The sequence below is a fragment of the Schistocerca americana genome, chromosome 5 (genome assembly GCF_021461395.2).
Source record: "Schistocerca americana isolate TAMUIC-IGC-003095 chromosome 5, iqSchAmer2.1, whole genome shotgun sequence".
In the NCBI taxonomy this organism is placed as follows: domain Eukaryota; kingdom Metazoa; phylum Arthropoda; class Insecta; order Orthoptera; family Acrididae; genus Schistocerca; species Schistocerca americana.
The window spans coordinates 423,030,417-423,043,087 of record NC_060123.1 but is presented as its reverse complement, the minus strand read 5'-3'; positions in this window follow the sequence as shown (position 1 = coordinate 423,043,087).

Below are 12,671 nucleotides of genomic sequence, written 5' to 3'. Positions count from 1 at the left end.
CTGTTTCCAAGAGTGTAAACGGTGGTCATGGGACACCATTTTCAAATAACACAAGATGTCCAAAAAGCTGTGACGAGGGTCTTGGATGATATTACAGAAGATTAGCTCCATCAATGGCAGAAGTGCTCGAAAACGTGTATGCAAGCAGAAGGGAACTACTTTGAAGGAGACAACACTAAACTTGACTAAAATGGTAAGCAACATTTTTTTTTGACATCAGTCTCATTACTATATTGTCGTACCTCGTATACAGGCGAAAAGACATGCAGGTGTTCAATAATGAATGCGCAGATGAACCAAGGGGCTTCCAACGGTGACGGCTCCACGACCATTCAGCGAACGGTACTTAATCTGGGCCTACGCTGCAAGTGCAGGTTTCATGCAGCCACGCTGATTCCTTTTGATCGGCGACGAAGGTTCGAACTTCGGTACCGCAACTGGACGTCAACCGGGTGGCATCGGATGGCCTTTTCAGACGTATCCCGTTTTAAGCTTTGTTGGACAGATGGCCGTTGCCATGTACCACGTGGAACATCTGAAAACAAACACCCAGAATGCGTTACAGAAGTGATATCTGGTGTTCCGCAAGGTACTGTCATAGGCCCTATGCTGTTCCTGATTTACATAAATGATCTAGGTGATAATCTGAGCAGGCCCCTTAATTTGTTTGCAGATGACGCTTTAATTTAACGTCTGGTAAAATCATCAGACGATCAATTCCAATTACAATATGATCTAGAGAGAATTTCTGTATGGTGTGAAAAGTGGCAATTGTCACTAAACAAAGAAAAGTGCGAGTTCATCCACATGGGTACTAAAGGAAATCAGATAGATTTTGGTTATACCATAAATCTCACAAATCTAAGGGCTGTCAATGCGACTAAATACCTAGGAATTGCAATTACGAGCAACTTAAATTGGTAATACCACATAGATAATGCTGTAGGGGAGGCGAAACAAAGACTGCGCTTTGCCGGCAGAACACTTAGAAGATGCGACAGACCCATTAAAGACACAGCCTACGTTACACTTGTCTGTCCTCTACTGGAATACTGCTGCGCAGTGTGGGATCCTTACCAGGTAGGGTTGACGGAGGATATCGAAAAAGTGCAAAGAAGGGCATCTCGCTTCGTGTAATCGCGTGATAGGGGTGAGAGTGTCACTGATATGATACGAGAGTTGTGGTGGCAGTTACTGAAACAAAAGCGGTTTCCTTTGCGGCGAGATCTATTTACGAAATTTCAATCACCATCCTTCTCTTCCGAATGCGAAAATATTTTGTTAACACCCACCTACGTAGGGAGAAATGATCATCATAATAAAATAAGGGAAATCAGAGCTCGAACCGAAAGATATGTTGTTGTTGTTGTTGTTGTGGTCTTCAGTCCTGAGACTGGTTTGATGCAGCTCTCCATGCTACTCTATCCTGTGCAAGCTTTTTCATCTCCCAGTACCTACTGCAACCTACATCCTTCTGAATCTGCTTAGTGTATTCATCTCTTGGTCTCCCTCTACGATTTTTACCCTCCACGCTGCCCTCCAATACTAAATTGGTGATCCCTTGATGCCTCAGAACATGTCCTACCAACCGATCCCTTCTTCTGGACAAGTTGTGCCACAAACTTCTCTTCTCCCCAATCCTATTCAATACTTCCTCATTAGTTATGTGATCTACCCATCTAATCTTCAGCATTCTTCTGTAGCACCACATTTCGAAAGCTTCTATTCTCTTCTTGTCCAAACTATTTATCGTCCATGTTTCACTTCCATACATGGCTACACTCCATACGAATACTTTCAGAAATGACTTCCTGACACTTAAATCAATACTGGATGTTAACAAATTTCTCTTCTTCAGAAACGCTTTCCTTGCCATTGCCAGCCTACATTTTATATCCTCTCTACTTCGACCATCATCAGTTATTTTGCTCCCCAAATAGCAAAACTCCTTTACTACTTTAAGTGCCTCATTTCCTAATCTAATTCCCTCAGCATCACCCGACTTAATTAGACTACATTCCATTATCCTTGTTTTGCTTTTGTTGATGTTCATCTTATATCCTCCTTTCAAGACACTGTCCATTCCATTCAACTGCTCTTCCAAGTCCTTTGCTGTCTCTGACAGAATTACAATGTCATCGGCGAACCTCAAAGTTTTTATTTCTTCTCCATGAATTTTAATACCTACTCCGAATTTTTCTTTTGTTTCCTTTACTGCTTGCTCAATATACAGATTGAACAACATCGGGGAGAGGCTACAACCCTGTCTTACTCCCTTCCCAACCACTGCTTCCCTTTCATGTCCCTCGACTCTTATAACTGCCATCTGGTTTCTGTACAAATTGTAAATAGCCTTTCGCTCCCTGTATTTTATCCCTGCCACCTTTAGAATTTGAAAGAGAGTATTCCAGTCAACATTGTCAAAAGCTTTCTCTAAGTCTACAAATGCTAGAAACGTAGGTTTACCTTTCCTTAATCTTTCTTCTAAGATAAGTCGTAAGGTCAGTATTGCCTCACGTGTTCCAGTGTTTCTACGGAATCCAAACTGATCTTCCCCGAGGTTGGCTTCTACTAGTTTTTCCATTCGTCTGTAAAGAATTCGTGTTAGTATTTTGCAGCTGTGACTTATTAAGCTGATAGTTCGGTAATTTTCACATCTGTCAACACCTGCTTTCTTTGGGATTGGAATTATTATATTCTTCTTGAAGTCTGAGGGTATTTCGCCTGTTTCATACATCTTGCTCACCAGATGGTAGAGTTTTGTCAGGACTGGCTCTCCCACGGCCGTCAGTAGTTCCAATGGAATATTGTCTACTCCGGGGGCCTTGTTTCGACTCAGGTCTTTCAGTGCTCTGTCAAACTCTTCACGCAGTATCATATCTCCCATTTCATCTTCATCTACATCCTCTTCCATTTCCATAATATTGTCCTCAAGTACATCGCCCTTGTATAGACCCTCTATATACTCCTTCCACCTTTCTGCTTTCCCTTCTTTGCTTAGAACTGGGTTTCCATCTGAGCTCTTGATATTCATACAAGTCGTTCTCTTATCTCCAAAGGTCTCTTTAATTTTCCTGTAGGCGGTATCTATCTTACCCCTAGTGAGATAGGCCTCTACATCCTTACATTTGTCCTCTAGCCATCCCTGCTTAGCCATTTTGCACTTCCTGTCGATCTCATTTTTGAGCCGTTTGTATTCCTTTTTGCCTGTTTCACTTACTGCATTTTTATATTTTCTCCTTTCATCAATTAAATTCAATATTTCTTCTGTTACCCAAGGATTTCTACTAGCCCTCGTCTTTTTACCTACTTGATCCTCTGCTGCCTTCACTACTTCATCCCTCAAAGCTACCCATTCTTCTTCTACTGTATTTATTTCCCCCATTCCTGTCAATTGCTCCCTTATGCTCTCCCTGAATCTCTGTACAACCTCTGGTTCTTTTAGTTTATCCAGGTCCCATCTCCTTAAATTCCCACCTTTTTGCAGTTTCTTCAGTTTTAATCTACAGGTCATAACCAATAGATTGTGGTCAGAGTCCACATCTGCCCCTGGAAATGTCTTACAATTTAAAACCTGGTTCCTAAATCTCTGTCTTACCATTATATAATCTATCTGATACCTTTTAGTATCTCCAGGGTTCTTCCATGTATACAACCTTCTTTCATGATTCTTAAACCAAGTGTTAGCTATGATTATGTTGTGCTCTGTGCAAAATTCTACCAGGCGGCTTCCTCTTTCATTTCTGTCCCCCAATCCATATTCACCTACTATGTTTCCTTCTTTCCCTTTTCCTACACTCGAATTCCAGTCACCCATGACTATTAAATTTTCGTCTCCCTTCACAATCTGAATAATTTCTTTTATTTCATCATACATTTCTTCAATTTCTTCGTCATCTGCAGAGCTAGTTGGCATATAAACTTGTACTACTGTAGTAGGTGTGGGCTTCGTATCTATCTTGGCCACAATAATGCGTTCACTATGCTGTTTGTAGTAGCTTACCCGCATTCCTATTTTCCTATTCATTATTAAACCTACTCCTGCATTACCCCTATTTGATTTTGTGTTTATAACCCTGTAGTCACCTGACCAGAAGTCTTGTTCCTCCTGCCACCGAACTTCACTAATTCCCACTATATCTAACTTCAACCTATCCATTTCCCTTTTTAAATTTTCTAACCTACCTGCCCGATTAAGGGATCTGACATTCCACGCTCCGATCCGTAGAACGCCAGTTTTCTTTCTCCTGATAACGACATCCTCTTGAGTAGCCCCCGCCCGGAGATCCGAATGGGGGACTATTTTACCTCCGGAATATTTTACCCAAGAGGACGCCATCATCATGTAATCATACAGTAAAGCTGCATGCCCTCTGGAAAAATTACGGCTGTAGTTTCCCCTTGCTTTCAGCCGTTCGCAGTACCAGCACAGCAAGGCCGTTTTGGTTATTGTTACAAGGCCAGATCAGTCAATCATCCAGACTGTTGCCCTTGCAACTACTGAAAAGGCTGCTGCCCCTCTTCAGGAACCACACGTTTGTCTGGCCTCTCAACAGATACCCCTCCGTTGTGGTTGCACCTACGGTACGGCTATCTGTATCGCTGAGGCACGCAAGCCTCCCCACCAACGGCAAGGTCCATGGTTCATGGGGGGGACCGAAAGATATATGTGTTCCTATTTCCCACGCGCCATTCGAGAGTGGAATGTTAGAGAAATAGTGTGTAAATGGTTCGATGAACCCTCTGCCAGGCACTTAAGTGTGAATTGCAGAGGAACCACGTAAGTATGGATGTAGATGTAGATAGTCTGGGGAACGTTATCGTGGCATTCTCTGGGTGATCTCGTCATTATGGAAAGCTCAATGGATAAAGACAAGCACGCATCTGTACTTGGGGACCATGTCGATCCCTACAGGCATTTTTTTTCCACAGTACGATGGCATCCCCCAGAAGGACAATACAATGCGTCACACAGCCCGCAGTGCACGTCTATATTTCGAAGAACGTCAGGATCAGTTTACAGTACTCCACTGGCCAGTAAACTCCTCGGAATTAATCCCAGTCGAGAATATGTGGGATCAGCTTGAACGGGATGTTCGTGCGAGATGTATGAATGAGTGAATAAGTACAATAACAAGAAAACACACAGAAAATTATTGGATTCCTAGCCGAGAGACGTAGCGCAGCTGGCAACGGGACTTGAATCGGCATGGCTCAAAAATCTCACTGACTCTTCCTGCAGGTCTCGCAGTTGTCTGAGGTGGGAATGGTGGTCATTCAGACTTTTGAAATGAGGTCAGATTAATGTGACTAGGGAATGTATTTCCCATGTGGGATAAAGCCGATGATTTAATTTGAATCACACTAGAGGGAAACTAAGATTACTGGTGCTACCTTGGGAAAACTGCAATGTGTTTACAGACTTGCTGATGTAGCAAAAGCTATCATACCCAATGAACCACTCCTTTAATTCACGATTAAGGACGTAACCTCAAGCAAACAAACATGTCAAGGTGAGCACTCGAAACAGTATATTAGGGAGAATGAAAGAACACGAAATTTAGTTTTCCAGTTTATGTTATCTTATACTTCCATGGCAATGAAGTAGTAAGAAAGGGTCGTCGGATACGTTTCCTCATCCCCACTTTAAAAAAATACCCCTTCGCTTCATTATGGGATGAAGGGGGGGGGCTGTAACGACCGTGATCACTTAATGACGTACAAGAATGCTTAGCTTAAGCAGTGTTTGTGGACTACATCTGTGATCTACGGTTGGGCTCTGAGAGAAGAGCGCAGGTCTGGCAAAGCTAAAAGGCCAAGACTTAGAGAGAGGCGACCGCGCTGCAGAGTAATAGACTGCGTAACTCGCTCTTAAACGGAAAGACGGCGCCTAAAATGGAAACTCAATTACGTTTTAAGGTCTTTTTACTGCTTGGCTTAAAAGCTATTTCTGTCTTTCCCGTTCTTTCTCTTTCCCAGAGTTAAATTTCCTTTCTGGGTCGCACCTCCCAGTATTTCTGTCGGAGACGCTGAAATTTTTTCAGTGCCATTTTCGTCACATGATGCACCTACATTTATTTTCTACATAATAACGAAGAATGTCTTATTAGAACTGCGAGCACTTTTACAAGTTACAAGGAGAGGGAACGTGACGTTGCTTCTTGTGCTAGTTTTTAATTTCTCTCACAAATTACTAAATGGAATAGCATGTTACGTTTCTACAAACAATAGTGTATAATTTTTCGCTAGTGTAAGTAAAAATCGTCCTGGTAAACGTCTTTGACACAAGTGTTTTATGTACATAGTGACCTAAACAGCAAAATAATTGTTTACCACAAATGTTACTGTGTAACAATATTCAGTTATTTCGTTAATCAGGCCGCGTCTCACGCCTAATGAATATCCGCTTCACTTTGTCCGAACTTTGAAAGTTTAATATAAACTGAATTCTATTAGTGGTAATGAATGTATTATAGACAATTGTTGTCGTTATTAAGGAACTGTTACTGGAATAAAAAACATCGAATTAATCACTGAACTTCGTTTCGCATCGATAACTAATCTGACTTGTTGAAAGGTAAGACATGTTGTGCTTTTTGGCTACACTTGTTGATATTCATTGGTCGACTAGTTGTGGAATGGGGATGTCAGGGAAATTTACAGAAAAATTATCGTTTGAACTTTTTTAAAATATTTAAACAAAATGTTCATGATGGTACTTTTTCATTGGTAGCTAGGAGATCAGATCAGGATGTGAGAGATCAGAAATACATTCTACTTCATGTCTAGAAGACAGTGAAAGCTCTGAAGACGCACAAAACGTATCACCTTCTTCAGATCTGTAGCGACCATTTTCCACAACCTTGCAATACTAGGCGACAAAAGTGCTACATTTCTTCGAAATCGTAACTTGCAGAAAACAAGAGGTGAAATGTAAAAGATGATATTATGAAGCATTTTACTAAATATGAAACTCGTGATGCAGCTATGAATAGTGCGTAATGTTAAGACGCAAACAGAAATCAAAATATGAAAGGTAAGTGACAGGAGATTTGGCCAGAAACATAAGTAGCGAGTTGACTTTGAAAATTGTATGGATTAAACCTCTCTGAAGGCAAATGTCGCGTTGTCGTAAGTAAACCCGTTTGCTTTCGGGGAGCTAAACTCTAATATCACGAACGTATTTGTCAGCACTCCTTTTTTCTGTACTGCAATATCATTACAAAACAGTGAATGTGCTTTACAAAATAGCCTGATGATGCCACGTTATTGGAGATTATTAGAAAAAGAGGATAACGGGACGTCGCAGCTGTTTTTGACAAGCGTGGTTGTTATTCGAAACAATGGACAAAGAAACACGTATATTTCGTTGTCCATAAACACTACGGAAAGCTGGTCATAGTACGGGGAACGGATTTATAAAGTTCTTGTGGAATCAGTTTGGTTTCTTATTTCGTTCCATAATAGAAAATCCCTACGACTGCGGAACAAATGGACCAAGCAACAGAGGAAGTGAAAGCTGGTGGACCAGAGTGTAATGGATCCACCCTGCCAGTGGGGATAAAGGGATCACAGAAAGGATTCTGCAGAACAAGGCAATCCTCGTTTCTTCCCTCACTGCTGCCGCCCCGGACGTAACGAAGCTCTTGTGTTGCCAGAAAGACCCACTGGAGGCAAGCAGTAATACATGAACTGTGGTCACATTCTATCCTTTTCAAAAACTGGTCTACAACATACGTTAGCAACTTCTAGGTGGGAGAGCCGTAGTAATTACTATAAAATAAAACTAAAAATATTAACAAAGTATGACTAACTGAAAGTGACCGTGTGATGAGAAAGATTATGTGAAGAATGGAACCATTCCTCTCAAATTGAAGAAATTTTAGGTGAAAAACCGACAGGAAGTCGAACCAGCGAAGGAGTAAAATTCTCCGAGACGAAACGGGGAATTATATGGTCTGAATGTTGTTGATAAAATAGAAAATTTGAAAAAGGTAATTCAAAGGCTGTCTACAGTGCCGATCAATAGCGTGAAACGGAAAGGAGGTAATGTGCCGTTGAAAAGAAAATGTAGGGTAATATGAGCAGAGGGAAGTGGTGTAACAGGAGGGGTAGGAAGGTATGGCAGAGAGTCAGTTACTGGAAACAGCTCAGTGACGTGATTATTCTCATCGGAATCGACAGTAAACCGGCATCTACAGTATTTGCAGAAAATGCTCATGCAGACGCCACAAGCAATAGATGACGAGACAGAAAAAGTATATGAGGATACTGAGTGTGTAATTCAGCATATAAATGCAAAGTGGTAGTTAACTTTTTGACTTATTACGCTCTAGCTGGTACCCGGTGCTTCACTTGCAAATCAGTAGTTTTGATGAGTAAGTAAGCTAGTAATTTTACAAGATCTCTGTGTTTATACTGGTGTAGAGATATATACTGGCGTAAAGACGAATGTATAAAAAATTAATGCAATTCTGGTATGTAGGTTCATAATGAATTGAAGTTCCCCACTACGTGTTCCTGTATGAATTTTAGCCAAAAATTACCTCTCACCGTATAAAAAGTCTACGTATTGCAAAACTATGAAGCCACAAACTGTTATCCAATGTAAACTCGTATGCTAACCTTTGACTAAACAGAACCTGATATGAATCGAAGCGTTAATAGTCTGAATACAACTTTCTTTTTATATTAAGTACGCAACTAAAGTAAAACAATTATCTGGCCCTAATCGAAATTTCCACTTGCCTCGCACCTTCATAACATTGTTGTTGAGTTCTCGTAATATCACAACAGCATACAGCAAGCACGTAGTGGCCAAGTTAGATTCCTGTTTTTTTTTTAATGAAATTTACAAACATTATTCAAGCTGCTGTATACCGCGCGGAGCAGTGTTAGTGCGTAACGGTAAACTTTCTGTAAACAATGGGATGGGGAAAGTAACTACTTCTATGAAATGGTATTCCAAGTCAACGTCCTTAAATGAAGTATGTTTTCAAAAGGACGGAATAAAACTTGGCGTGATCTGCACACATTACATTGATCTGAGCAATACCACGCTTAACAAAGTGAAAAAAGATTGAAACATGATACAATGTTAAAAAAGAATTTCCATAAATACCAATAGTTTTATCAGTGATATGTTAATGCATGACTCAAGGAAGTGGGGCTGCCTTTCTTTCAACCATGAGCAAGTGAACAAAGTTAATTAGCTGACAAGAATCATTCCGACAAACTAGCTGTGCAGTGCTGCAATCTCACCTCAAACTTCTTCTCCTTAGAAAAATAACGTTATTCAAAATTCATATCTTTCGCCTTTAATTTTATACATCAAAGTCATTCTTGTCGGCCTTCACAATAAATCTTTCTTCATCTGACAGATAAAATCACAAGTCAACACAGTACTACCGAATACGAACATCCCCTTCCACACTTCAACTAAGAATATATTAGACTTTGCACAGGCAAAGACTGTGCCACAAGACCAAAGACGCTTAATAGTAATGTAAATTGCGCTCTGTCTGACGTGCACATCGGTAACCTACAAAAATCAATATGGCTTACCCACCTTACAGAATGTGTTTCTCTTATTTTGCTGTATGTCGAATCTGAAAACACGCATTATATTTTCTAATTATATTTAAAAAATATCTCGATTCACTACATTCGTGCAGAAGTAGCGTTCTTAGGGGTTTCTCTGGCTGACCTAGTACAGGATGTAAGATTTTGCCACCAGAGCAACAAATATCAACCGTTTCTCGAATTTTAATCTGTTATGGTGCCCACATTTTCGACGCAGCCTTCAATGATGGGTAATTTATGATGAACTTAATAATAGAATGAAGGCTTTGATCATAGAATAAAGGCTTTCATGGCAGGGACCATGAAATAAAGTTTAGTGAGACGACCGTCGTAGCAAAGACGTTGCATTATTATGCGCGAATGTACAGAGAGGCCATTGAGATTGCCAAACACTGCTATAACTTTAGTAGAAAAGATGAAGGCAGTAAGCTGGATAAGATACGGATGTCAACATCGCAGCAACAGCGTGACAATCGATTAGTTTCAATTGAGAAAGTTGGCAATATCAGAGATCATAGCACAGCCGACGTCACGTGATTGACAGTGGCGCCCTCTGGATGGCTTATATATACGGCGCTCACTAGTGCTCTGGTTGCAGTCCGCCGATTGTCCTCGGAGGATGCCTTCCGCAGTCGAAGGCGAAACGTCAGTGGAGAGTCTTATGTATGGTCCACGGCAGCTCAGCCCGGAAATGTTAAGTGATAATTTAGTTAATTTCGCAGCTCGTGGTCGGTGGCTAGCGTTGCTGCCTCTGGGTCACGGTGTCCCGGGATCGATTCCCGATCGGGTTGGGGATTTTCTCTGCCCGTGGACTGGGTGTTTGCGATGTTCCCATTATTCCATCGTTATCATCATCATTCGTGACAGTGGCTCGTTACGTCTGTGGAAAAAAATTGGACTGTTGAAAAATTGGGAATTTGTACGGGCGGAGTTGAGTGCCCCCACAAACCAACTATCATCATAATTTGTTAATGTATCACAATCAAATGCAGCTTTACAAAAGTCTCCCAAGTTCCACACGCAAAGGTACGACTCTCTTTTCGTCGTACAGCTTTTAAATGACGCCATCGTCGTGTGTCTTCAAGCGTCTTGGAGTCTGCGAGTGGCGCATGCCGTTGAGAGTCTAAAATGCGACGAGCTTGTGACTGTTCTAATGTCTCTGTAGCTCTTAAGGCCGCCTCACGTTCTACATCCCAGCGGACATGACATTACCTTGAAGTTCATTGGATTCAAGCAACTTTCCCATCTTGAGCTCTTAGGCCTACGCTCTAATTCAGACCTACGTTTGTGAGGCTTGTAATAAAAGGTCTAAATGTGGTTTTCGAGGATGCTATCCTATTTTATTGTTGTATCTCCACCAAAACTCTCGAACAATGCCAGATGGCGTAGGAATTCTATAAACCACGCACACAACCACATTTTATCTGCACTGTCACAGAAGAATCTATAGACGCTTAGAGTCTCCAATCAAAGGGTCGCGTCTTGTCATGCCACCAGATACTATCGGAATCGGTTCAGCTGTAGAATCGTATTACATAGAACATAACAAACAATAAAAGCATTTTTATAAATATGATTAAGTCCAAAGTTCAAAGAGTAAACAGCTTTTTCTAAGAGTAATTATTGTTTAATTTTTCGCGATATATTCTTTAATTCACTAACTACAAATTTTCTAAAGATGTCTATGTTGTTCTTCCGCGATCAACCTATCTCCAAACAAAATTTTTATAAAAATCGACCCAGTGATTTCGTCTTGTAGTTTTATATTCTAAAGTAGTCTCTGTTCTTCCTCGGTTTTGAAGCTATCTCCATATTATATTTTGTCAAAATAGGCTCACCGATTTACTCTTGTAAGCGTAACAGACTGAGTTACTTTTGCACTAGCAGAATTAGTATGGACGGGCTGTGATTCGACTGCGAATGTGCAAGGGGTGATCCTTGACTGTTGCGTTTCTCTGTGGAGAGCGGAATTTCGTACACTGAAAGAATGCAGCGATTATCTAGACGTGAATGGTAGCAGATGCCATACACAGTTAGCCTCACAGTGAATATAACTTAATTTTTGCGGCAGCCGTTACAGTGCATGGATGTTAATCTGCATTTTCTACGACGTAATAGTGTTGGATTGATGATATTCTGCTGACAAACGAATGTAATAATTACGTCAATACTGCACTTTACATTAAAAGGTAAAGAATATTTCTTATTCATTCGAAAGTGCTTTGCCTAATGTTGTGGAAGGCACATACGGCGGCATTGGTCTCTCTTGCATGCTCCGAATGTTCTGTAACTGAAATTAAAGTATTTTAATTTCCATGTTACGGAACAACATTTAACAGTTTCGCTGCTGATCGACGAAATCTTCGAACCAATCGCTGAGACTTCAAATATCTTTCAAGTTTCTTTCACAATTTCTGCGACTAGCCACAATGAGTACACTTAATCATCGAAGATGAAAAACATAAAAAGGAAACCAGAGCAAAATTGAAAACTAATAATCACAAACTTAAAATGAAAGACAAATGTAAACCTTTTATCCTAATAAAAAATGTCTGCTACGAAATAATAAGTGAAAACAATACTGCATGTCTCTTGTCTCTGACAAATTATACCCCCCTACTAAACTTACAAACTCGCGAGAAATTCACAGTGACGTAAGTAAGGTGTGAGATTCCATTTTCACAACAGCTTCTGTTACTCTAGATTTGTTTTGCCTCTTCGTCCCCCGAATTGCCGAGGTCGAAAACGGTAACTTGCATCTTCAACCAAAAAGAAGTGCTAGTGGCTAATTTAATAATTCAGACACTTAGCAGCACTGATTAACATTCCTCGAGTTATTCTAACTTTGGCCTTGTTTTAGCTGCCAGCACCTCTACACCCACTCGCAGACTCATATTGGTGATAGGAGCGTATCATATAGTCATTTTTTCAGACAGTAAGTTAACATCTAAATCTAGATGACTACTCTGCTGGCCGTGCGGTTCTAGGTGCTACAGTCTGGAACAGAGCGACCGCTACGGTCGCAGGTTCGAATCCTGCCTCGGGCATGGATGTGTGTGAAGCCCTTAGGTTAGTTAGGTCTAATTAGT